The sequence below is a fragment of the Cebus imitator genome, unplaced genomic scaffold (genome assembly GCF_001604975.1).
Source record: "Cebus imitator isolate Cc_AM_T3 unplaced genomic scaffold, Cebus_imitator-1.0 Scaffold100, whole genome shotgun sequence".
NCBI lineage: Eukaryota > Metazoa > Chordata > Mammalia > Primates > Cebidae > Cebus > Cebus imitator.
Window position 1 is genome coordinate 2,156,233 of NW_016107415.1, and position 27,933 is coordinate 2,184,165.

Sequence of the window (27,933 nt, forward strand, 5' to 3'; positions counted from 1 at the left end):
CCTAGAGAAGTTATAAAGACTTTCTTAATCTAATTTCTATCATCTGTAAAGTGGAAAGTTCATTCATTCACTCATTTAACAAGTATTTATCAAGTATCTACTGTCTGCTCTGCACTGAGGAAAAATAATGAATCAAAACAGAAAAGATTTATACCTCTGGAGCTTAGACTTTTGGTGGAGAGAAACAACAACAAAAAATCACATTATTTTGATATTTACAAGATGTGAAAAATGCTACTAAAAAAAGAAACATATTTTCTTTATGGGGTCCTGATTTATTCAAGGAGGTAAGAAAAATTTATCCAGAGAAGAAAGATGGATGCTGAGGAGTAAAACATTGGTGGTCAGGGCCAGGTGTGGTGACTCACACCTGCAATTCCAGCACTTTAGGAGGCAGAGGCGGGCGGATCACCTGAGGTCAGGAGCCTGGCCAACATGAAGAAACCCCATCTCTACTAAAAATTAAAAAAAAAAATTAGTCAGTTGTGGTGGCACACACCTATAATCTGTTACTCAGGACGCAGAGGCAGGAGAATCACTTGAACTTGGGAGGCGGGAGGTACAGTGAGCCAAGATCATGCCACCGCATTCTAGCCTGGGCGACAGAGCCAGACTCCATTTCAAAAAACCAAAAAAAGATTGGTAGTCAGGCAACTGGGTTGTGAGTTTTTGTGTGTGTGTATGTGTGTGTGCGGGCGTGCATGTGCGCACGTGTGTGCTTATGTGTGTCTTATTTCATTCATCACCAAATCCTGTTGATTTTACCACTCCCAGATATTTTACCACTACCAGGGTAAGAGACCTTGAGGCATAAAGAAGACTATCCACAGTGGGTCCAGAGGAACGAGGGAGCATGTATGTCAAGGAACTGAAGGAAAACTAATGGGCCTCTAGTGCAGAGAATGAAAAAGTGAGCTATGTGAAACAAGATGGAAGGGTGAATGAAGTCCGAACAGGTAGAGTGAAAAAGCCATGTTAGGGACATCAAAATCCTTTAAGAAGTAACTATAATGGACGATTTTTTCTTCTTTCTTTTTTTTTTAAAGACTGTTCTGGCTACTCTAGATCAATTGAGTGGTGGGGGGAGGGCAAAATGCAATAATGGAGAGACTATAGGAACCCCCTTCAATATCCAGGCAAGGCACGGCCATTGTTTGGCCTAGGGTAGTGGTCACAAAGATAAAAATATCTGGGAGTGATAAAATCAACAGGATTTGGTGATGAATGAAATGAGATAGACAGGAAGGTATGAAAGATGATTCGTAATCTTTGTATGCTTGCATGAATGGCTGGAGCTAATATTCCCTGAGATATGGACCTTGGACTTGCTTTGAAGGGCAGACCATGAATTGGGCTTTAGGCATGTTGCCTGTGGGGTGCTAGTGAGATTCCCAAGAATAGATATTGAAGCAGCTGGATACGTGTTTTTATAACCTTGAGGGCTGTAGGTAGAAAATACTTGGAAATCATTCACGTGGAGAAATTGCTCAAAGCCGCAGGTATTAGTGAGTTTATGCAGGGAGAGAGTGAAGAGAGAGAGGTTCCAGGACTGAGCCCTGAGAAGTTATAACGTAAAAATGATGGGTACAAAAAGTTGGCTAAGAACAGTAACAACTAACTGGAGATCAGGGAGGATACCAAGATCGTTATCATAGAATCCAAGAGAAGAGTGTTTCAAGGGGAGTGAAAAGAAGTGTTCAGAGCTGCCGAAAGATTAACAGACAGGAGGACTGAAAGAGTCCCATTAGGCACCATAGCAAGAAGCAACATTACAGCATCAATCACCAATTACAGGGTATTGTTACCATAAGTGCCTGATATACATATTCAGGGAAGGCAAGTGACATACCAAAGTCTGCTCACATTCAGGCAAAAGTCAAAGTGGAGAGAATTCTCAGAATAGTGAGTCTTTATATTATTATCATGGTTCTTTGCGGTTTTCAATGGATTTTTACAATGTAAGACTTATCATACTTGATTCACTAAGCCCACAAGTTCACACACATATGACTTCCACTTTATAGATGACGAAACTGTGGCTCAGAAAGTTTAAGTGATGTGTCAAATGTCACACAGCTTATAGATCCAGGGACATGGCTTAAATCCAGACATCTTGATTCTAACTTCAGTTGAGAACAGAGAGAGAGCTGCTCTAGGCTGCCTGATTTACAACATGAAGTGACATCTTTGAAGAGAAAAATAAAACAATGTCACTCAAGCTCTTATCTGAGACATTTCTAGGTTTGAAGACTGAGCTCGAACTCATCATACAAGGTGATTTTATGGATTTCAGAAAGACCTTCTGTTCCAAATAAAATGTTTTCTATCAACTCATTGTCATTTGTCATTTCTTACCCTGCGGTCACCTGAGTCTGCAGATAGGCTTGCTTTATGCTGCTCAGTCAGATCTCTTGTAAAGATTAGTGCTCAATTCTGGACATTACATTTTAATGGTAACATGGATAAACTAAAGGATAAGCAAAGGACAGTGATAGGAATAGGGAGGGTGTCATTTATAGAGAAAAGACTGAGTGGTCCATAGAGTTATTTTATTTTATCTGAAAGATGTAATAAACAGAGGATGCTGTTTATCATAAGTAGATGCTGATGAAAAATATTTCAGCATATGTGTAGTGTGTGTGTGTATGTGTGTGTGTAACAACAACAAAAAAATACTTTCTAGGCATGAGAGATACTTAGTGGGTCATAATGAATTTAAAGGTCATGTGGTCCCCATTGGTAAAGGTGATCAAGGAGGAACTAAATGCACATAGGTATCATTTATTCTGACCATGGACAACAGGCTGTTCCTCTCAGGCAGTTGGCTGGTGCAGTAAACTAAGTTTAGGAAAAAGAAGAACGCCAAGAAGCAATGACAATTCTGAACTCTGCAACAAAATTATCAGCCCAAATACAAAGGAAGTGGTAGCTAGAGAGCACTTAGATAAAATTAAAAGGAACACATGAGTACAGAACCTAGGGATCTAGGGATCTAGTAGGGGAAAAAATGCTAAATAGTAAAAAAAAAAAAAGTCACAATTGCTTAAACATTCAAGAAATACACATTGAGGGATAAACATTATAAAATGGCCCTCATGTACAATAAATATGTTAAATGCTATATATATATATATATATATATATATATATATATATATATATTCTCATCGATTCTTCACAACCACCCTAGAAAAGTACCTATTATTAGTTCCATTTTATAGATGAGGAAACTGACACTCATATTCATCACACAACTGGTGAGTGATAGTGTTGGGATCCCAACTCAGTTATTTCTGATTGTGAAGACCATGTTTATACCTTCTATTGAAAAAGCAAGTGGGAATATAATAGTGAATAATATTCAGACCTCAGAGTACTTACAGTCTAGAATGAATATTAAAATGTAATATGTTCAGAGTAATGAATTAGTGGATATGGAACATTTTTCATGCCTGTAAAATTTCCTAACTGCCCATTTCTGATAGGACCAGTCTCTGAACTTTGCCAGTTTGAAGGGAAAATGAGTGGGTGAATACATATGAGGTGTATTGATTAAGAAAGTTAGTTATGGAGTTATGCAGACCTGGGCTTAAATTCTGACTCCTCCACTCAGTGTTACGGGAAAATTTTCCATGGATCTGTTATATTTCCACAAATCTTTGCAGCAATGATCTTTGTTTCATACTCTCTTTTCAAGGATGTTTGAATAGCGAGCAACCTTGGGAGAGAGAATGTCTCCCTTTGGAATAAATGTCATACATACTTACTGTCCAGTATAATGTAATGTCTCTTTTCAGAGCAAAAGGAAGGCATGCTTGCTGTCTATTATAAAATATTTTTGTTTTCTACACTCAGGGTTTCTCTCCTATCATAACCCACTGAGTGTGCAGGTATCACCCAGCCCTATTTATATAGCCCAGTAGGAATTAGGGCTTGGGAAACTGAGACAAATCCTGGCATTCTGGCTATTGATGTTGCTGTGACTAATAAGCTGTCCTTCAGGTCTCACCTATGAGTCTCATGTCTTTTATGTAAGTCCATGAAATGTGTCACATTAATTTGTCAGCTTGCAGATAGGGTAAAATCTCAGACTGTTCACCATTCTTGACACTCACTAACCAGGAAATTTGGGGCAAATTACTGACTCTCACTAAGCTTCTATCGTTTCAGTCATAAACTAGGGCATAGTAAGCGCCTCGGTATCATTTAATACTATTAAATGCAGCAACTCCTGCGTAGCTGTTTACCCATCACACAGCATATCTCAACAACATTAGCTAATACTCACATGGGAATATTAGGCTGACATGGAAAGTACAGAGGTATTGAGGGAAATGTAGGCTTTTCCTGTTGCTATACACAAGATTTCCTTGATATCAGAAATTGAAGTGGATTATAAATAAAATACCAGCTCCAACTGAACACCATTGGCTGCCTAAGTTGCTGTGATGGGAAAGATTTTTGAAGCCGAATCTGGACTGAGCAGGGAAGATTGCCTGATAGACTATTGATGCTTGTTATACGTCTTGACTAGGAGAAACGGAGTTACACATTCTTCGTATTTGTCTCTTGGGACAAGATGTCATTTAATGTCTCTTCCACCCCTATTTGATTCTATACCACAAACTTTCATCCTTGAAAGAAGACATAAAATGCAAATAATCCTGGAAGAGGAAATACAATGATTTAGTTATCTCATTTAATTATCTAAGGGTATATTTGCAATTAGTTTATCTTAAAGATTTTCATCAGAATGTTACAGTACTCATAATTAGACGTGCTGTGAGTACTTTATTAAGATTGGTTTATAGTCGTTCTGGTGCTAACAATTGCAAACGCATCCCTATTCACAGAGCCTCTCATGTTGGTATTCTTGAAATGCAAATTAATTTCAAAAATCTGTATCCATTCCACCTTGGGAGTATTTACCATGTGCCTAAGGATAGGTCTGAAAGGATCAGAAGGACTGACTTCACTGCATCGTGCCAGAGAAGGCTCCAAAAATACTCTTTAAGGAGTTTCCATGCCTCTGCCTTCATTTTAAATGACCTTCAGGGCCTTCTCCTATGGCTATAAATACTCTTATGGAAGGAAATTTGGCAAGATGTATCCTAAAAATGTTTATTCCCTTGGATCTGATTATGTCTAGGAATTTATCCTGGGAAAATAATTGCAGCTGTGCACATTGATTTATGTACAAGGTTATTTGTTATAGTATGTTTCATGTTTTTAAAACATAATTTTTTGCAAATGAAGATATAATAAATGAATTATACTTAACCGTATTGCCTTAACAGTCATTAAAATAACATATTTAGATATATTTAATGACATAAGAAATTTATCTCATGTAATATTAATGAAGAAAAAATTGGTATATATAATCATAATTGTTAGAAACAAATAAATACTTACAAATAAAAAATAGGATACCCACAACTATTAGATGTGTGGAAAGAGATGTTTAACTTTTGCTACACTTCAGGTTTAAAAAGTGTCCAGTCTGCAGAGGAATTCTGTAGGCTAGAGTATGTTCTAGAAGAACTGAGCTATAAGAAACAACAGTGTATGATCTGAGGTAAATTGCTTCATGTTCCCCACATTCTTTTAATTTCTAGAAATAGCATATTGCTTTTCCTATCCCAGATACAACTTCCTCACTATGGGAAGTCTTGGTGGGACTATTGATCAGGGTGTCCTCTTCTTCCTGGCCAAGGTGGCACACACATGACCCAGTCTAGGATAATTGAACAATCTCAGGAATTTGAATTTCGAAAACAGGATGAATATTGATATTGACCTAACCCCTGAAACAATGGCCTGAAGACACAGACTATTATTATTATTTGCTACAAAAAAAACCCTATTGCTATTTTGTCCTCATTTTTCTGAAACTATTCAGCTATTCATTCTTGACCTACAATTTAACCTTCTAATAAGTATGCTTTTGTTAAAGTTACTCAGAATTTGCCTTTGTGTTTTATCACTACAGAGACATAAGTTAATACAATAAAAATACGTGTATACATGTGCTGTTTATGTGGTAGGGATCTAAAATCCAAAACCAGTGAGGCTGCTGGCCACACCCAGTCTATGACCTCCTTTGTATTCTTGGACTCTGAGCCCTGCCTTCATTCTATCTTGTAGGGTGCCAGCTCTGGGCAGCCACTTTCAAAATTCAGCTCCTTCCCACCTGTTTTCAACTGGCACACTAACCAGAGGGGCAGATATTGCCCAGCGAATTGTCAAAAACACGTAGTCTACACAGCTCTTTGTGTAGCCACTTCCCAGAAGTCCTTCATTGGTTACCAGCAGTGGGTGGCATTGCAATCAGAAAGCTAGGGAATGACGCTTCTGGAATCCATTTTTTATGTCAATGCAAGAATCCTTTTTTTTTTTTTTCATGTATGCTGAATGGATTTTTTCCTAGTGGCAATTATTACTTCAATGGTTGGCATTTTCCATTCGCATAGCTTAAATTCAGTGATATTCCAATCCCTCAATAACTTGAAAAGTCTCAGCTTGACTTATATGACTTCCTCCCCTTTGGAAAAGTTTGGCACAATAATTCTCAAATTATACGAGAGCACATTGAAGAATGAATGAAACCCAATAGTCTCCTACCAAATGAGGTTGCTACAAGTTAACTCTAAATACTATCCAAATGCTTCTACCAGGAATACTTTTGTTCTGAATCTTTCCATTCAGGCCTTTTTCAAAAAGTCCAGTTCGAAATTCGGTCCTTCTAGATTAGCGTTGAAAGAGCATAATGTTGTTTAAAAAGCACTAGGCTAGATACCCATTCAATCTCTTGCAAGCTATGTGATTTTTAGTCAAGTTGCTCAACTTTTCTGAGAATCAATTTCTCAGCTATTATACAGCTATTATATATATATATATGTGTGTGTGTGTGTGTGTATACACACACATATATATAAAGTCTCAAATAACTTTTCGTGAGAATTAAGTAAGATAGCATATGTAAAGTACTTCATATTTGGGAGGTATACATTAAGTGTTTATTGTACTTGTGGTGTTTTAACTTTGTTTTCTGTATTTTACTCTAGGTATTCATGTAGCTTATATACTTTATATTGAAATGATTTGTTTATATTTATGGAACATGGTTTTTTTAAAAATAAAAATAAAGCAAAATAGCAGGGCACAGTGGCTCAAGCCTGTAATCCCAGCACTTTGGGAGGCTGAGGTGGGTGAATCACCTAAGGTCAGGAGTTCGAGACCAGCCTAACCAAGATGGTGAAACCCATCTCTACTAAAAAGTACAAAGTTAGCCCGGTGTGGTGGCATATGCCTGTAATCCCAGCTACTCTGGAGGCTGAGGCAGGAGAATAGCTTGAATCCACGAGGCAGAGATTGCAGTGAGCCAAGACCACATCATTGCACACCAGCCTGGGCAACAAAAGGGAAACTCCATCTCAAAAAAAAAAAAAAAAAGCAGAATATAACAAATTGAAAAATAAAACATTATAGTATGATATTATCTTTCGAGAAAAGAAAATCTCCTTACATCTTTCTTCTGTTTCTCCACAAATACTATTACACGTTGTTTCTACATACACAGACCCATTGTTCAAATTTCCCTTAAGAGACAATAATAAAGAGCATGTGTTTATATAGCATTACACTATGTTTCAGTGCTTCATGTTCATTGCTACATTTGATTGTGTTCTAGTGGCTTGTTCTCTCATAGGCTACACTGATGCCTCACTTCCATTTCATGATGTATAAAAATGTTGCAGTAACAGTGTGAATATTTATGGTCCCACCAAGGGCAAAAGTAACTCAAAGACAATGACCTCTCCTTTACTCCTTTCATACACTCACTCACACTTGTCCAGAGTTTCCTCTTGCTTCCTACTCCTCTGAATTCCTGTTCTAAGGAATTATTAATCACAGTGAAACATAAATATCTGATAAAGTTTAATCATTTGTTCTGAGGGGCCTTTAGAGACAGGCAAAGGTTTTTGTTTTTGTTTTTGTTTTTGTTTGAGACAGTATTTCACTTTGTTGCCCAGGCTGGAGTGCAGTGGTAAGGTCTTGGCTCACTGCAACCTCTGCCTCCAAGGTTGAAGCAATTCTCATGCCTCAGTCTTTCGCATAGCTGGGATTACAGGCACCTGCCACCACCATGCCTGGCTGATATTTGTTGTATTTTACTAGAGATGGGGTTTTACCACGTTGCCCAGGCTGATCTCGAACTCCTAAGCTCAGGCAATCCACCCGCCTTGGCCTCCCAAAATGCTAGGATTATAGGTGTGAGCTACCATCCCCAGCTGAAAAGTTTTAATATAAAGGAAAAGCCAAAAAGTTTTAATATGAAGAAAACTTCAGGGTTTTGGAAGCTATTCGGTGTATATTGAAAGAAGACAATATTTTTTTCCTGCTCAGTCTATTAAAGTTGGTCAGATCATCAGAAATAAAGTAGGTAGACTGTCTAGAAACATGATTAAACACAGAAAACATTTTGCTTTGTGTTGCATTGGCTTATGTTTTGTCTCTGGCCCACTCACCTAAGCACTGAGGGAACAGGAATGAAAATTAATATTGACCTAACCCCTGTAACAGTGGCTTTAAGAGACAGACTTATTATTATTATTATTATTATTATTATGCTACAAAGAGCCCTATTGCTATTTTTTCCTCATTTTTCTGAACCTTACTCTTCAGCTATTCATTCTTGACCTACAATTTAACCTTCTATTAAGTATGCTTATTATAAGCATGCCATTCCTACCTCAGACACTCAATAAGGCACAAAGTCCTACATTAAAGACCCATTCAACCCTGAATATCCTATTGACGTCAACAACTAGACACTGTGGAATAGCATGATTTTATACTCAGAGGTCCAAGATCCCTCCTTGAAGCCCATTGGAAGAAACCCACATCTCTAGGTCTTTAGCCCAGAGATCCCTATGTAATTAGGAAGAAGTTTCCTAATTGATAAAAAAGAACAGAGCTTTCAAACTTTTTTTTCCAATAGTGGAAGCTGTTTATTCTCTGACATTTGGCTTTCACAAAATATTGCTTTACAAATTATATAAAAATATATTGTCCTTACTTGATACAGGGAAAAGTATTTACGAGCTATATCTGCTAAACTCTCTTGCTCCCCTTCACAGCTCTGAAGCACATCCACAAAGTCAAAATTTTGCCTAAAATCCTGATTTAAAGATGCTTATTTTCAGAATGTTTTGCATCTCTCTAAAAAGTTCCTTTAGCCACTGGGAGACTCCAAAATGTGGGAAGGCAGAGTGAAGGAATTATTGAAAACTGCCTATTGGGTACCACGTTCACTATTTGGATGATGAGTTCAACTAAAGCCCAAACTCATTATACAATATATCCATGTAACAAACCAGCATGTGTACCCCCTAACCTAACATTTTAAAATATAAAATAAACAAATAATTTATAGTAGAAAATTCCTTCAAGCAACCACAAGAAAATTGTCTCAAATTTTTTTGGAATAGGGTGAACTATGGTGAAACAAACAAATAAGCTAATCTTGGTGAAAATTTCCAGAAAAACTATTCTCAAAAACTATTAGTTAAGAGCTTAAAGTCTAGAGCAGGAAGAACCTAGGTTCACAACGCTGCTTTGATATCTACTTGGGTGATTTACGTAGCTTTCCTAAGCCTGTTTGTTCAAGGTAAAATGAAGATAATAATAGTACATAAAGGGTTGTTGGGAGAATTGAATAAGTCATAGTGTCTAGCATAGTTTATGGCATGTGTGAAGCACAAAATAAATGTTACCCTTTATTATTTATGTCTTTGTAATTCTTTTCAAAATCTGCAATGCACTTAATACTGAACCTGCAAAAACCCGCTTCCTTCTTTTTTTTCTTCTAATACTTGCTAACCCATTATTCTGCCTCCTTTTTACCCAGCCATGTGTGTACATACTGACTGGCCCCAGGTCACATGGCTTTTAAATGCCAGAATGAGGATTCAGTGATCTTTCCACTACATCTGACCCTAAAATACTTGGAAAAATAGTTTTGTTACTCCTTTTCCTACATCTCTTAGCCTTTCTTTCTTTCTTTTTTTTTTTTTTTTTTTTTTTTGGTAGTGTTGAAGAAATACAATTAAGCTTGAGTAGCCAAGAACTAGTGACCAAAGAGTCTGACAAGGAAGATCATGTAATCTAGAAATACCCCTTTATCGGGTATAAAATAATGACCCCATCAGACAAGTAATTAAGGACAGGATACTTGGCATAGCCCATTTAAATCAGGATCCAAAGACAAGAACAGTGGTCACTGGATGGACTTGTGTACAGAGCAGTAAAACAAAGGAAGAAGGAGGTATAGCTGGCTCAGAGTATGGCCAAGATTCTTTCAAGAGCATCAAATGTCACAGGCAACATGATATGGACCCCATTGCTAGAACCAATGAACAAAATGCAAAACTACTTATTTTGGATGGCACTCTATCAACTGATATTTCATTTTTTAAGGTACTTTGCTGCACTATTGGTATCACCTCATTTATTATTCATAATAATCCTATATAGTAGGTATTAATCCTTTTCTCAGATAAGGGAACTGAGAAATGGATAGAATGCAGGATTATCTGATCAAAATTTCAGATTTTAGAAGTGACGGTTGTTTTGGGAGCACAATTCCTGATTTCAGTACCTGGTTTTAGAATTTACTGATGGTAAAATCTGAGAATGGAACCTATCACAGAACTTTCCAAGAACTAAACTAAAGGAAGAGTTATTTATTACAACCAGAGATATTCTGGGGGCAATCTAGATGTGTGGAACAGCAGCACAGCAGAGGTTGACGCATGCAATGCTTTCACCAATTCTTTCAGTGTTTCAAATATCTCAGCCTGAGCTAAAATTTGTGGTTATGTGTCTGTTTCTGCCTAAAAAGTAACCAGGCTATGAAATCAATCACCTAGGTCACAAAGATTCCCAAAATACTTTAATATCCATTGAGGTAATCAAAGCAAGAGTGCTTCAGCATGAATACTAGGAAAATGATTTGTATTTGCCTCTATCTTCCCCTTGTCCAGAAACAGCAGTCTTTACTAGGTCTTTTCCAGGACAATCTCTACACCTACTGATGTTTTATTTGTCCCTCAGCCCCCTGTACCCTCTCCTTACTTTGATTATGGTTAAATGCAAAGCAGTTAACTGCACTTGTCTCTGCCACTACTCATCGATACCTGATATATTAGCCTTTTTGTAGGCCAGAGAACAAATTGCAATTGGCAGAGTAAAATTACTAGTCAAAGATCATGGAATATCAATACAATATTGAGATAAAAGTCATGATATGCAAAATGGAAATTCCTCTTAGCAACGTTAACTGGCTCACCTTGTCCATAATTTGATGTATCATGCATACTGATGGTATAGGCTTCTCTGCATATTCTGATTGCACAGTGGGTGATATGCAGGCAAGAGTGAAATGTAATTTAATGGATAAGGTATTGCAGCATCAATAGGTAATGAGATTGGGAAGAACATTTTAAAGCGGTTTATAGTCAATCAAGTGTGCTATTCTTGCAACAAATGTTTATTAGGTATCTCTTATATTAACATTATTGAGCAGTGTTTTTTTGAAGTTCTAACCATGGGTTTCGGACATCTGTGTTTACTAAATGCACTTTTCTTGGTTTCATCCCAGAATTTTTATTCAGAATCTCTGGGGTTAGGGCTAATAAATTGCCCAAGTAAATCTGATTTGCTTTAACCTTTGAAGACTATTATGCTATATACTGGCAGTAAGAAACACAAACTATTCTGATTGTGAAGGAGAAAATAAGCTGGTTGAAGACACAGCCAAATATAAATGGAAAGATATTTAACATTCTATAGATTAGATAAACCTATAGATTAGATATATTACAATGTAGATATAGTATGATAGTCAACAATAGCTTGAAAGTCAGAGGAAGAACAGCATGAGTTTGAATGTTTCAGTAAGGCATCAAATCTGGGCAAAATATAACAACAAAAAAAGCATGTATGTGAAAACATCAGAGAGATGATGAAGCCACCAAGTATTAGGGAACCATTATATTAGAAAGAAAGGAAGCCCACTGAAGTATAGCCAATAGTTGGCATATTGCTTTTACTCTTACGATATTTTCTTAATCTTTTCTTAAAAATTGAGGTTAATATACCATACAATTTTTCTTTTTAAAAATTATTTTAGATTCATAGGGTATATGTGCAGCTTTGTTAAATATATATATTTTGTAAAGGTGAGGTTTGGTCTTCTAGTGTTTCCACCTCCCAAATCATGAGCATTGTATTCAATAGGTAATTTTTCAACCCTTACCCCTCTCCCAGGCTCCGCACTTTGGAGTTTCCAGTGTCTGTTACTTCCATCTTTATGTCCATGTGTATCCATTGTTTAGCTACCACATGTAACTGAAAACATATGGAAATTGATTTTCTGTTGCTAAGTTATTTTATTTAAGATAATGGCCTCCAGCTCCATCCATATTGTTGCAAAAGTCATAAATTATTCTTTTTTATGGTTGCATAGCATTCCATGATGTATATATGCCACACTTATTGACCCAATCCACCATCGATGGACACTTAGATTGATTCTATGATTTTGATGTTGTGAATAGTGCTGTGATCAACATACAAACACAGGAGACATTTTTTATATAATAATTTATTTTCCTTTGGATAGATACCCAGTAGTGGGCTTCCTAGGTCAAATGTTAGTTCTATTTTTAGTTCTTTGACTAATCTTCATACTGTTGTCCATACAGGGTCTACTAATTTACATTCTCACAAATAGTGTATAATCATTCCCTTTTCTCTGCATTCACACCAACATCTGTGTTTTTTTAGCTGACTAATAATCACCATTCTGATGGATGTGAAATGGTATTTCACTGTGGTCTTAATTTGCATTTCTTTGATGATTAGCGATGTGGGGTATGTCTTAACATATTTGTTGGCCGCTTGTATGTCTTCTTTTGAGAAATGTCTGTTCATGTTCTTCCCCCACTTTTTAATGTTTTAGTTCTGTTCTGTTTTCTTTTCTTTTTGACTTGTTTGAATTCCTTGTAGATTCTGGATATTACTTGTCTGAGACATAATTTTTAAATATTTTCTTTCATCCTCTAGGTCTCTTTTTATTCAGTTATTTCTTTTTCTGTGCAAAGGCTTTTTTAGTTTAGATAAGCCCCATTTGTCTATTTTTGTTTTTGTTGCATTTGCCTTCAAGGTCTTAGTCATGAATTATTTGCCTAGGCCAATGCCCAGAAAAGTTTTTCTTAGGTTTTCTTCTAGAATTTGTATAGTTTAAGGTCTTACCTTTAAGACCTGAAGTTGTAGTTGTATATAATCTATCTTGAGTTAATTTTCATGTGTTGAGAAATGGGGGTTCAGTTTCATTGTCCTGCCTGTAGCTAGCCAATTTTCCCAATACCATTTATTGAACAGGGTATCATTCCCATTGTTTATTTATGTATATATGTATTTAACTTTTAATTTTGAATTGAGGTATAGATGCCTGTTTGCTGCATAGGTATATTACATAATGCTGAGATTAGGAGTAAAAATCAATCTGTCACTTAGGCAAAGAGCATAGTATCCAATAGGTAGTTTTTTTTTAACCCTACCCCTCTCTTTTCTTCCCTGCTCTTATATTTCCCAGCATCTATTGTTCCAATTTTAATGACTATGTATGTCAAATATTTAGCTCCTATTTGTAAGTGATAACATGGTTTTTGTTTTTCTGTTTCTGTGTTAGTTCACTTATAATAATATTTCCAGCTGTGTCCACACTGGTGCACAGGATGCAATTTCATTCTTTTTGTGGCTGTGTAGTATTTCACGGTGTGTTTGTACCACATTTTCTTTATTCAATCCACCATTGATGAACATCTTGTTTGATTCCATGTCTTTGCTATTGTGAATAGTGCTGGAATGAACATACAGACACATGTGCTTTTGATAAAATCACTTATTTTCTTTTGGGTGTATACCCAGTACAAGATTGCTGGGTCAAATGATAGCTCAACTCTCAGTTCTTTGAGAAATCTCCAAATTGCTTCCCACAGTGGCTGAACTAATTTACATTCCTGCCAACAATGTTTAACTGTTCCCTTTACTCTGCAGCCTCATCAGCATTTGTTATTTTTTGGCTTTTTAATAATAGCTATTCTGATTGGTGTGAGGTGATATCTTTTTTTTATTTGCATTTCTCTGATGATTCGTGATAATGAGCATTTTTTCACATTTGGTGGCTGCTTGCATGTTTTATTTTTCTGGTTGGTAGGGTTTTTTTCTTACTAATTCAATTCTGGATCTGTTATTGGTGTGTTCAGGTTTTCAATTTCTTCCTGGCTCAATCTTGAGAGGTCGTGTATCTCCAGGAATTTATTCATTTTCTCTGGTTTTCCTGATTTGTCTGCATAGAAGTCTCCAAAATAGTCTCTGAAGATCTTTTGTATTTCGGTGAGGCTGGCTATAATAATATTCTTGTCATTTCTGATTGTGCTTATTTGAATATTCTCTCTTTTTTTCTATGTTAATATAGCTAGCAGTCTATCAATTTTGTTTATCCTTTCAAAAAACTTACGTTTGCATTGTTCTTTTGTATGTATTTTTGTGTCTCAATTTCATTCACTTCTCTTCTGATGTTAATTATTTCAAACCTTCTACTAGCTTTGGGGTTGTTTTGTTCTTTTTCATCCTATTTCCTATAGGTGTGATCATAGATTGTTAATTTGAGATCTTTCTAGCTTCTTGATAACTTCTTAAAAGTGTTTAGTGCCAAACTTTCCTCTTAACACTGCTGTATTAGTCCATTCTCACACTGCTATAAAGACATCTGACATTGGATAATTTATAAAGAAAAGAGGTTTAATTGGTTCATGGTTCTGTGAGATATGTAGGCTTCTGCTTCTCAGGAGGCCTCTGAAAACTTACAATTATGGCAAAAAGGCAAAGGGGAAGTAGTCATATCATCACATGGCCAGGAGGAGACAGCAAGTGAAGGCGAAGGTGACACACACTTTTTAAACAACCAGATCTCATGAGAACTCTATCATGAGGCAGAACTAGGGAGATGGTGTGAAACCATTAGAAACTACCCCAATGACCCAATCACCTCCCACCAGGACCCACTTCCAACACTGGGGATTACATTCAACATGAGACTTGGGTGGGGACACAGAGCCAAACCATATCAACTGCTTTAGCTGCATTCCAAGTATTTTGGTGTGTTGTCTCTCTGATTTCACTAATTTTGAAGAACTTTTTTAGTTTCTGGCTTAATTTTGTTTACCCAAAAGTCATTTAGCAACAAGTTGTTTAATTTTCATGTAATGGTGTGGTTTTGAGATAACTTCTTGACACTGACTTCTATTTTTATTGCACTGTGGTCAGAGATTGTGCTTGGAATGATTTCAATTTTTTGAATTTATTGAGACTTGCTTTATGTAGACTATGTTAGAGTATGTACTGTGTGGGGGAGAGAAAACGGTTGTTGGGTCAAGTATTCTGTAGATATATATTAGGTCTAACTGGTCAAGTGTTGAGTTTAGGTTCAAGATTTCTTCATTAGTTATCTTCCTCAATGATCTGTCTAACACTGTCAGTGGGGTACGGAAGACTTCCACTATTATTTTTTGGTTGTCTAAGCCTTTTCTTAGGTCTGAAAGAACTTGCTTTGTGAATCTAGGTGCTCCAATGTTGGGTGCACATATATTTAGGATAGTTAGGTCTTCTTGTTGAATTGCACCCTTTATCATTATGTAATATTCTTTTTTTTTTTTTTTTTTTTTTGAGACGGAGTTTCGCTCTTGTTACCCAGGCTGGAGTGCAATGGCGCGATCTCGGCTCACCGCAACCTCCGCCTCCTGGGTTCAGGCAATTCTCCTGCCTCAGCCTCCTGAGTAGCTGGGATTACAGGCACGTGCCACCATGCCCAGCTAATTTTTTGTATTTTTAGTAGAGACGGGGTTTCACCATGTTGACCAGGATGGTCTCGATCTCTTGACCTCGTGATCCACCCGCCTCGGCCTCCCAAAGTGCTGGGATTACAGGCTTGAGCCACCGCGCCCGGCCATTATGTAATATTCTTTTTTGTCCCTCTTGATTGTTGGTCATTTAAAGTCTGTTTTATCACAATAGCAATGCCCACTCTTTTTTGTTTTCCATTTGCATAATAGATCTTTCCCCATTCCTACCATCTCACACCAGCTAGAATGGTGATTATTAAAAAGTTATTCCTTTACTTTGAGCCTGAGTGTTATTACATATGGAATGGGTTTCCTGAAAACAGCATATAGTTGGGGCTTGTTTCTTTATCCCACTTGTCATTCTATGCCATTTAATTGTGATGTTCAGACGTTTACATTCAAGATTAATATTGCTATGTAAAATTTTGGTCCTGTCATTGTATTGCCAGCTGGTTGTTTTGTAGACTTGATTGTGTAGTTACTATATAGTGTCTGTGAGCTATATGCTTAAGTGTGTTTTCATGGTGGCAGATATCATTCTTTTGTTTTCATATTTAGCACTTCCTTAAGGACCTCCTGTAAGATCAGTCTAGTGGTCATGAATTTCCTTAGTGTTTGCTTGTCTGAAAGGAATTTTATTTCTTCTTCACTTATTAAACTTAGTTTGGCAGGAAATTAAATTCTTAGTTGGAATTTCTTTTTTTAAGGATGTTAAAAATAGTTCCCCAATCTCTTCTGGCTTGAAAAGTTTCTGCTACGAAGTCCAATGCTAGCCTGATGTCATTCTCTTTGTCAGTGACCTGGCTCTCCCTCTAGCTGTTTTAAGTATTTTTTTTCTATTAAGTTGACCTTGAAAAATCTAATGCCATTGTGTCTTGGGATGATTGTTTTGTATAGTATTTCACAAGGGTTCTCCAAATTTCTTGAATTTCTGTGTCACCCTCTGTAGAAAATTGGGAAACATTTCATAAACTATTACCTCAAATATGTTTTCCAAGTTGCTTATTCTTTCTCTATCTCTTTCAGGAATGTCAATGAGTCATATTTTTGGCTTCTTTACATAATCTCACATTTCTCAAAGGTTTTGTTCATTTTTTAAAAAATTCTTTCTGGTAATAGTTAAAAAATCTGGAGACAACAGATGCTGGAGAGGATGTGGAGAAATAGGAACACTTTTACACTGTTGGTGGGAGTATAGATTAGTTCAACCATTGTGGAAGACAGTGTGGCGATTCCTCAAAGACATAGACATAGAAATTCCATTTGACCCAGCAATCCCATTACTGGGTATATATCCAAAGGATTATAAATCATTCTATTATAAGGACACATGCACATGTATGTTCATTGCAGCACTGTTTACAATAGCAAAGACTTGGAACCAACCCAAATGCCCATCGATGATAGACTGGACAGGGAAAATATGGCACATATACACCATGGAATACTATGCAGCCATAAAACACGATGAGTTTGTGTCCTTTATAGGGACATGGATGAATCTGGAAACCATCATTCTCAGCAAACTGACACAAGACCAGAAAATCGAACACTGCATGTTCCCATTCATAGGCGGGTGTTAAGCAATGAGAACAAATGGACACAGGGAGGTGAGCATCACACACTTGGTTCAGTCGGGGGGAACTAGGGCAGGGACAGCAGGGGGTGGGGAGTTGGGGAGGGATAACATGGGGAGAAATGCCAGATATAGGTGACGGGGATGGAAGCAGCAAACCACATTGCCATGTATGTACCTATGCAACAATCCTGCATGTTCTTCACATGTACCCCAGAACCTAAGTGCAGTAATATATATATAACAAAATAAAAATTATTAAAATATTGTAAAACAATAATTATTTCTTGTTTATTTTTGTCTGGACTGCACTGATTCAAGGTACATATCTTCCAGCTCTCAGATTCTTTTCTCAGCTTGGTATATTCTATTGTTAATGCTTCCAACTATAATATGAAATTCCAGTGGTAAATTTTTCAGTTACAGTTATTCAATTTGGTTCTTTCTTAAAATGGTGATTTTGTCTTTCAACTCTTGGATGATTTGATTGGATTCCTTGGATTGAGTTTCAACTTTCTGCTGCATCTTGCTGAGCTCCAGCTGTGTCTCTACCTACTTTCTGGGAAGTTCCCTGCCACCTCAAATATCCTTGGGCATCATGGGATCTCTTGCACCTAGATCCAGAGGTCAACTGTGAGAGTGAATTGCCCTGCAGTTACTCCACTCACTACTTCCTTAGGAACTGTTCAGAGGTAGGAATGAGTCCTGGTAGTCAGCAATCCCATGTAGGATTCCAAGATTCCTTCTTCAATGTCAGTGTCTCTCCCTTGACTTGCAGTGTTTTATCTCAAAATATCTGTTTAAAGTATGATGATTTACCCCAAATTTTTATCTCACTTGGTAGGCAAGGCTATCTTGGCTGTTCTAGCCATCCATCTTGTCCCCCAACCTGTCCCCATTAGTTATATAAACTTTGTGAAGATCAGTTGGTTGTAGGTATGTGACTCTATTTTGGGGTTCTCTATCCTGCTCCATTGACCTATGTGTACATTTTTGTACCAGTACCATGTTGTTTAGGTACCATAACCTTGTAGTAAAATTTTAAGTCAGGTAATGTGATGCATCCAGCTTTCTTATTTTGCTTAAGGTTAGTTTGGCTATTTGGGCTCTTTTTGTGTTTCAGATGAATGTTAGGATTGTTTTCAGCTTCTGCGAAAAATGATGTTAGTCATTTGATAGGAATTACATTGAATATGTAGCTTGCTTTGGTCATTATAGTCATTTTGATGATATTGATGCTTTTGATCCATGAGCATTGATGTTTTTCCGTTTGTTTGTATCATCTACAATTTCTTTCATCAGCATTTTGTAGTTCTCGTTGTAGATATCTTTCACTTCCATGAGCACACCATAAAATTAATTAACCATTTTAAAGCATATAATTTAGTGGCATTTAGTACAATCACAGTGTTATTTACTAATCACCTCAGCTAATTCTAAAATATTTTCATCACTTCCAAAGGATACCTAGTACGGACTAAACAGTTGCTGAATTATAAGCAATTCCACTAGTAACTATACCCTATAGAATTGAAAAAAAATTATTAACCACCTAAGTAAACAGTTAGGTGGTTAACTCTGTATAACCACCTAACTGTTTACTAATGTGGCTGCAGCATTTACAGTCCCACCAACAAAGCACAAGTGTTCCAATTTTTCCATATTCTTGCCAACACTTGTTAATTCTTTTCTTTCTCTATATGTGTAAATATATAGAAACATATAATTATATTATTCTTTCTTTATAATACATATTCTAAAGAAAAAATATATATTTCCTTTGTGTATGTATCTAAATGGGTGTGAAGTGGTATTATATTGTTGTCTTAATTTTTTCTAATTACTAGTGATGTTGAACATCTTTTCATGTGCTTATTGGTCATTTGTTTATTTTCTTTGGAGAAATGTTTATTTAAGTCCTCTACTCATTTTTTTTAATTCAGTTGCTTATTTTTCTTGTTGTTAAGTTGTAATCATTCTTCATAAATTCTTATTACTACAACATTTTCAGATATATGAATTGCAAATATTTCTCCCATTTTGTAGTTTGCATTCTCACTTTCTTGATAGTGCCCTTTAATAAACACGATGTTTAAATTTTGATGATTCCCAACTTATTTATTCATTCTTAACATGAGGTAAGAGGCTGAGACGCCAAGAAAACAGTTAAAAGTAAAGTGGAGATTTTTGTACACCTGCTACTCTGGAAAGAAAAGAACTACAAGCAGAGGCACCAACAAGATGGCTTTTACTCTGAGGCAAACCAGAGTTTGCTAAATCTAGACAAAAAATACAACCCAACCTCTATTTAGCTTAGTTCCTAATTGGCTAGAGTGAACAGGCTCTAGTCTAGTTGCCTCACAGAAGAAAAGTGCACCTTCTAGAATGCTACTTTCTATTAAAAAGATAGCACCATCCAGAACACTACTTTCCACACAGGATTAGCAGATAATCAAAAACTACCATGTATATAAAGAAGTTAAAAACGAACAATAGAATTGAAACATTGGCATCATAAATAAAATATATCAGATAGAGATTTAAACATAATTACGATTAAATATTCAAGAAAATGGATGACAAGATGGAGAATTCCACTAAGTAACTAGAATCTATTTTAAAAGAATTAAATGGAAATTCTAGAACTGAAGAATACAATAACTGAAATTAAAAACTCAGTAGAGCTTGGTGCATTGGCTCACATCAGTAATCCTAACACTCTGGGAGACCAAGGCAGGAGGATCATTTGAGCCCAGGAATTTGAGACCAGTCTGGGCAACATAGCAAGGCCACATCTCTATACAATGAAAAAATTAGTTAAGTGTGGTGGCATGCACCTGTGGTTTCAGCTACCTTGGAGGCTGAGGCAGGAGAATCACTAGAGCCTAGGAGGTCAAGATTATAGTGAACTATGTTCACATCACTGCATCCCAGCCTGGGCAACTGAATAAGATCCATCTCAAAAACAAACAAACAAACAAAACTCAAGAAATGCATATCAAAGCTGACTAAGCACAACTGAAAATACAGTTAGTAAACTGGAAAATAGATCAGAGAAACTTGGACTTAATAACAGAAAGCAAATTAAGGAAAATTCAATAAAGAACATAAATGACATATAGAGCAAGGTGAAACAATCTAATATAAATGTGATTGGAGTTTCAGTTAGAAAAGAGAGAGAATGGGCAGAATAAATATTGGAGGAGTTAGCCAAAAGTTCCCTTCCAACTGAAAGACAACAAACCAAAGTCTCAAGAATAATTACAAATCCTAAGTAGAGTAAAAATCAAGAAAATTATACCTGAGCACATCATGCAAACATGCTAAAAACCAAAGATGAAAGAATAATCTCAAAAGCAGCTGGGGGAAAGGGTACAATGCCTTCAAATGAGCAACAGTAAGGATGACAGTTAATTTCTGAATTAAGAAAGCCAGAAAAAATAAATAGCATTATTAAAATTGGAATTCTATCATTCAGAAAAAAAGCAACATTTTTTTTAAAGCAAAGAAGGTGATATAAAATGTCTTTGAATTCCCACATAGTTAGGAGTTCTCCTTTACTGCAATCCTAAATCTTGCCCTTTCCCGACGCTACCCTATCTTACTGGATACTCAGTCAATATTCTTCTTTTACTTATTTTTCCATAGGATTTCGTTATCTTTGAGTCATAATACTTTTAAAAATAATCAAAGATGGAAATATGTTTGATGAAAATAAAGTATTTTGATGAAGACAAAAGAGATTTTTCTTCTATTAAATGACAACCTTTGAGCTTGTTGATTCTATATTAAAAACTCCAACCTTGAGTGGGATCTTATTCAGCATAACTGTTTATTTGTATTTGTAAAGAAACAAGCACTTAGCTGGAAATTTTCTCTTAAAACAACAACAAAGAACCTGAAAAGGAGGACTTGCCACATAGAATTGGTAGAGCAGCTAAACAGAGGCTTTGGAGGCTAAGGACCAAAGTGTTTCTTTAAGAAACCAAAGCAGTAGCCAATTTAAGTCTAAATATCCTAGGTTTTTAGCTCTAAATATCATCCATTTACAGATATGTAAACAGAAACTCAGAGAGTTTAAATAATTTGTTCATTCGGCTAAAAATGGCAGAGCAAAGAACTTACTTAAGTTTTCCATACCCTTCCTATTGCAATATTCAGACTCATAAGTAGCGTGGTTTGTGTTGCCGAAAACTCTCTAAACCAAATAATCTTCACCACAGGACATCCAGTGCAACAGACTCAGATGAGTTCATTTTAAAAAATACAACAGAGCCTACTATAAGCCACAGTTATACCTACTAGATATAGCATACTACGTTATTAAATCCTGAAAACACCTGATCACTTATATTCCTGAATTAGTTAACTCAGCTTTTAATATGGCATAAGAAGTTGGGACATGAAACAGATAACTTTTGATACAGAGGGACTGGAATAACAAAAAGAACTAACTGTGAGAGCCTGGTTTGGGACAAAGTGGGAGATCACACAAGAAGGCCAAGTATGAAGTTGCTGCAAGAGGGGTATTGTGATATCTATGAGGAAAGGAAAGGGGCTAGGACTGAATTCTAGAAAGTTTTTATGCACTTTAGAAATTTATTTAAGTCTCAATCCTCAATAGGTAGTTTCATCTGTCTCATGAACCAATCCTGTTAGAACTCACAGGGTCCTCACATGACACCCCTGGTGAGAGAAACCCTATTTCAAAAATGATGTCTGAGATTCTTTGTTGCTTTTCTTCCAGTCATCCACATGTTATCGTGCCATAAATGTGTCCTGTGATTTTCCATGCATGGCACTAATATTTATATCCAACCAGGTTAATAGTCAGCAAGAAGGCTCATACTGAATAGGAGCAAAACCCCTTCATGGGAAGCCCCTGGAGAGAATTGCTCTATAAATCTGCAGAGGATTGGGAGCAGGTGCTTAGAGCTAGAAGAATTTCCTGGATCACTTAACCCCAATTGCCTCACTTTCAGAAGAAGATAACCAAAGACCAAATAAATGTTAAACAACATGTTTGTGGCAGAAAGTGGTCCTAAACCTAGAGCTCTTGACTTGGTCTGAAGGTTTTGTTTTGTTTTGTTTTGTTTTCTGTGATAGTACTTAGGTGATTCACAAGTGTGATAGGGGACCCCTGATAACCTCCTGAGCCATTTAAGGAACTCTGTAAGGTCAAACTGTTTTCATCATAATGCTAAGGAATTATGTGCCTCTTCCAATCTCCTCTCCCAAGAAGAGAGTGGATTGGGGTGCCATCATCATTCTCATGGGTAATGGATGTGTGCTTAAACTGGCTTGTAATTCAGAATTTATTCACCTTTATTTCTAATGTGGCCATTATCAACAGATTAAAAACTATATAAACAAAATCTCTTTTGGGTGCTTAATAATTTTTAAGAGAGTCAAGGGTTCTGAGACAAAATTTGAGAACCACAGTTACAGTTCCACAAATATTATTGAGGTACTATGATGACTAAGACACAGGGCTGAGAGCTTTCTTGACCCTCAAAATACATGCTTCTATCCTACTTATACCATGTCGAAAGTTCAGAAGAGGAAAAAGTCATATTGTAGTTAGTAACAGATTCATGAAAGAGACTGATCAAGAAGTTGGTCTGCAAAGATGAGAATTTTAACAGCTGGTAATCTGGGGCCAGAATATTTCTGGTTGAGCAAAAAGTACAATCAGAAACAAGACCCCAAGGAGCATATGTATTCTGGTCACAGTCAGTCTCCCTGGGTGAAAGTGTCTTGTGGATGAGAAGCAGTAATAAGGGAAACCAGGAAGTGAAATGATGTTGAGATCTAAGGAGGCTTGAGCACCAGATAGAAGCATTTGGACTCATTTTTCATGACCATGATAGTTCATTGTGTAGACGATAGATGAAAAGATACTGCTCATTACAGAAAATAGAAATAACTAGTGAGACAAGAAATACTTAGAGCCTTCTTCAGTTACAGAGCTTAGTCTTCAGATTAAGTGTATGGGTAAAGCATTTTAAGGGAAAACATAAAAAGTCATCAGGAAATGTAGAGTAGGAGGGTAAAAAACACACTTCAAATTAAGTCAGGATCTATCCATCATCCTTACTAGTTGTCTAATCATAGCAAATGTCTTTTTCTCTCAATATTCAGAGAGACCCACAGTTAAGATCAGTAAAATGCACCTGTACTTCCCAAAGTTACTTTGAAAATAAATTGAGTAAATAAATACCAGTCATGCTTTGAAGATCATAAAATGCTATTTGAATATATAGATGTTTAGCTACTGCCTTCTGTGTTGTCAATCTCAGTGGAAGGCATTGATATAACTGAAGAGGGGGGGTGGTCAAAGGTTTTAAGCATGCCTAGGCCTGAGGAAACCCCAAGCTCCTTTTCACTTTACCAGGAAATAGGACTGGAACAGTCTGTTTAACTACCATTACTTTACTGGGAAGATCTTTATTTTAAAAATAACATCTCTTGATCCTATTTTGAGACCTGCAATAGAATGAATACCTTGACCCTTTAAGAAATGCTCTCCTTTAATTTTATTGGTTGTTTTATTGGCTGTTTTTTAATAGATAATATATATACATGTTAAAGATTTAGACAAGAAAATAAGAGTATAGTGTTAAAAGTATTCTTAAGCTAAAGATAAATCTAATTGGATGGATAAGTTATGCTTCATCACAATGAAGTCCAATAGAAAACTTCCCAGTGGACAGAAAGAAAAGGTGATGATATCAAAGAGATTAATGGGAAATATAAATGGAAACACTGATTATGGTTCTTTGATCTCTTTCATCATCTTTTTGAGCTGTTAGAGGGTAACTACTTCTTGTTTTTGTCTATCAGGCATCATTTTTATACAATTAGGAGGTAAGTTAGCTGGTGTTCATATTCAAAGAAGTTAGCTCATGTGCATATTCAATATTCCCTAGCTAGCCACATTAGTCAGAGTTCTCTAGAGGGATAGAACTAATAGGATATACATATAAAGGAAATTTTACTAAGTATTAACTCACACTATTACAAGGTCCCACAATAGTCCATCTGCAAGCTGAGGAGCAAGGAGAGCCAGTCCAAGTCCCAAAACTGAAGTACTTGGAGTCCGATGTTAGAGGGCAGGAAGCATCCAGCATGGGAGAAAGATGTAGGCTGGGAGGGTAGGCCAGTCTAGTCTGTTTTCACATTTTTCTCCCTGCTTTATGTTCTAGCCATGCTGGCAGATTAAGGGTGGGTCTGCCTTTTCCAGCCCACTGACTCAAATATTAATCTCCTTTGACAACACCCCCACAGACACACCCAGAATTAATACTTTGCATCTTTCAATCCAATAAAGTTGTCACTCAATATTAACCATCACACTAGCCAAAATAATCTTAAAATTGCCTGAGGATGATATCATGGTGGCCAGCAAATGTCAGCCTGGAGCTTATTCAAGCCTCTCCAGTTAAGCAATGATTACACCAGCCAGCTGTGCCAACCAGGGAAAACAGAACCCATGGCCAAGCCCTAGTCCTGGCAAACACTTTCATTCATCTTACATCTTTTTCCAAACGCCCTCACAAATATTCCAACTCATTGTCATAGGTTTTGTGGTGTTTTTATTATTTTTTAGTTTCTTAATCAACAAATAAAATTATACATATTTATCATGTACAACATGTTTTGAAATATGTATACCTTATATAATGGCTACATCAAGCTAATTAATGTATTCTTGCCAGGTATCATCTATTTTAATGAATCTTCCATGGTCAATTATCACCAAAAGTAGACTAAGGGGCTAGACTGGTAGCAGGTGAATTCACTTGCAGAATTCTAGATTCATCTAGAAACAGTGGGATTTTCATGTCCCTGAGTAGATATAGTAATCATTACTGCTGCTCTTCAAATGTTCTCATTCTCTTTATATGACGATGTTGCCCTTTTCAGGCTCTTAGGCATGACCATGAAATGTAAACAGAAGAAGCATAGACCAATTCTAGGTATAAAGTTCAATCGGAATCATGTAATTTGGCACAGAAGTTTCCTCATCTGCTGTGGTGACCACGTTTCTGATAGTGGCAACTCTACCAGCCTGGATCCTTGACAAAGGACAATAGAGAACATAGCTTTCACCTGACCCACAGTAGGCATTGCATTAGTTTGGAGGAAAAGTAATCATTTCTGTTTCAAGCCACAGAGTTTGGGGCTATTTGTTACCACAGCATTGCTTAGCCTATCCTAACAGACAGGAGACAAAGGCAATGTCATGACAAAAACAGAGTAGGAGTTGTTAATGACACAGTCTTGGACATCAGACAAATTTAAGTTCTAACCTCTATCACTTCCTAGCTGTGTGGTCTTGGGAATGTTACTTAAATCCTCTGTGTTAACCTACTCCAGGCTTCTATGATGAAATACCCCAGGCTAGGTGGTTTAAACAGCAGAAACTTATTTCCTCACCATTCTGGAGGCTAGAAGTCCATAATCTAAGTTATAGATGGCTAGATGACTCAGTTTCTAGTGAGGGCTTCCTTCTTGGCTTGCAGGGAGCTGCCTTCTCAGTGTCCTCACAAGGTGGAGAGAGAACAAGCTCTCTAGTGTCTCTTTTGTGAGGTCACTAATCCCATTGGATCAGGGCCCCACTCTTATAATAGTATTTAATGTAATCACTGCCTTATTCTAAATACAGCCACACTGGAGCTAAGAGCAAAAACACAGAGTTTTAAAAGGACACATACACTCAGACCATAAAACCCTATCAGTCACATTTCCTCTTTGGTTGTTTTGAAAAATAATTTAACATATGTAAAGTGCTTGTTCTAGTACCTGTCTCTTTGTAGGTATTTATTGTATTTAACTTTATTTTCTATAATCCTCTCCCAGCCAAAAAAAAAAAAAAAAAAACTCATCCTATAATATAGAAAACTGAACCCTCTTACATTGTATATAATCAGTTATCACTATGTGTCCCATCTGACACTTGGTTAGGGAACATCTCTGAAACAAGAGTTTTCCTTAGCTGCTCTTAATGCCCTAGGGTCAAGGTCCCTAGACTGCTATTCACTTTTGCACACTGTATAAGCCAAGTCATTACAGGCCCGAGGAGCAAATGAATTATACAGTACAGTGTTACCACTAAATCAACACCGTGCAAGAAGCAGTCCAGGACAGGCAATCACTCTCCTTGGGCCAGACTCGAATGCAAATGAAAGGCAGAGAAGCAGGTCAAAGAGGATTGAATGTTACCAAGAAAGTCATTGAAAATAGCTACCTCCTGATTGGTAAAGCTCCTGGATCAGAGTTTCAATCCTTAATGTGACTTTGAGCTGGAGAGAAGGCATTAAATCTACCCTTAACATACATGGGGCACCACACTGCCACAACAAATCATGGGAATTAAAGTCTTTCACAGTGTCAGGTTTTGGAGGAAAAAAATTGCTAGCAAGCAGTTTTCAGGCTAGGCAGCTGAGCTAAGTTGACTGTCGACAAAGGAGAATAAATAGAAGACTCTTAACTTATCCTCCACCAAGAAAATTAGGGGCAAAACCACCAAGACAAGTATTTGTGAAGGTTCATAACTGTGTGTCCACTTGGGGTTATAGAATGACTTATAAGATGTTGATTTCTTCCCCAGTGTATATTCAATGAGCAGCAACAAAGTTCTCATATGTTTAAGTTCATAGAGATCCACCGTCACTATAGGGCCAGTCTTATACTGATCTACAAATACGTTGTGATTTATAGGGTTCTGCGAAAATCTACTAGTTCAGAACACAAAGTTTATCTTTTGCTAACTAGTATGATGGTAGGTTTTAAAATTCTGTGGGTAAAATATTCTTCTCTTTGCCTTTGACAAGAATAATACATTAAACAAAACCAGCACCTTGGTGGGAATTTGGGTCATCTTTTGTAGAGAAGCCAGAGAGTGCTTGACTACTTTAGGTTGAATAAAATCTAAAGTAAAAGTTTCAAAAATTTCAAAGAAATTTTTATCTAGGCTTCACTGAAACCTAGAGAAGACCCAGAGAAAATGTAGTCTCATTCTCCGTCAACTCTAGTTTTATGTCAAAAGTATATTTCTCATGTAAACTAAAGACTGAACTCTTTGTAAAAAGGGATAAGGAGTAATTGTTTAGGAAGAGGAGGAATAGGCAGAAACTATTTCATAATTTGTATTTAAATTTTGTAATTTTTTTATTTCTTTGCTTGCAAAACATATAATTGTAACATTGCTCCTTGAAATCATCCCAGCCATCTTGAATCTTATGTGGGATTTATGTTTCAGTATTCCCTGGTATGTGTAAAATATTCTGATAGGCTACACATGGTGGATCACACCTGTAATCCAACACTTTGGGAGGTGAAGTGGCCAGATCACCTGAGGTCAGGAGTTCAAGACTAACC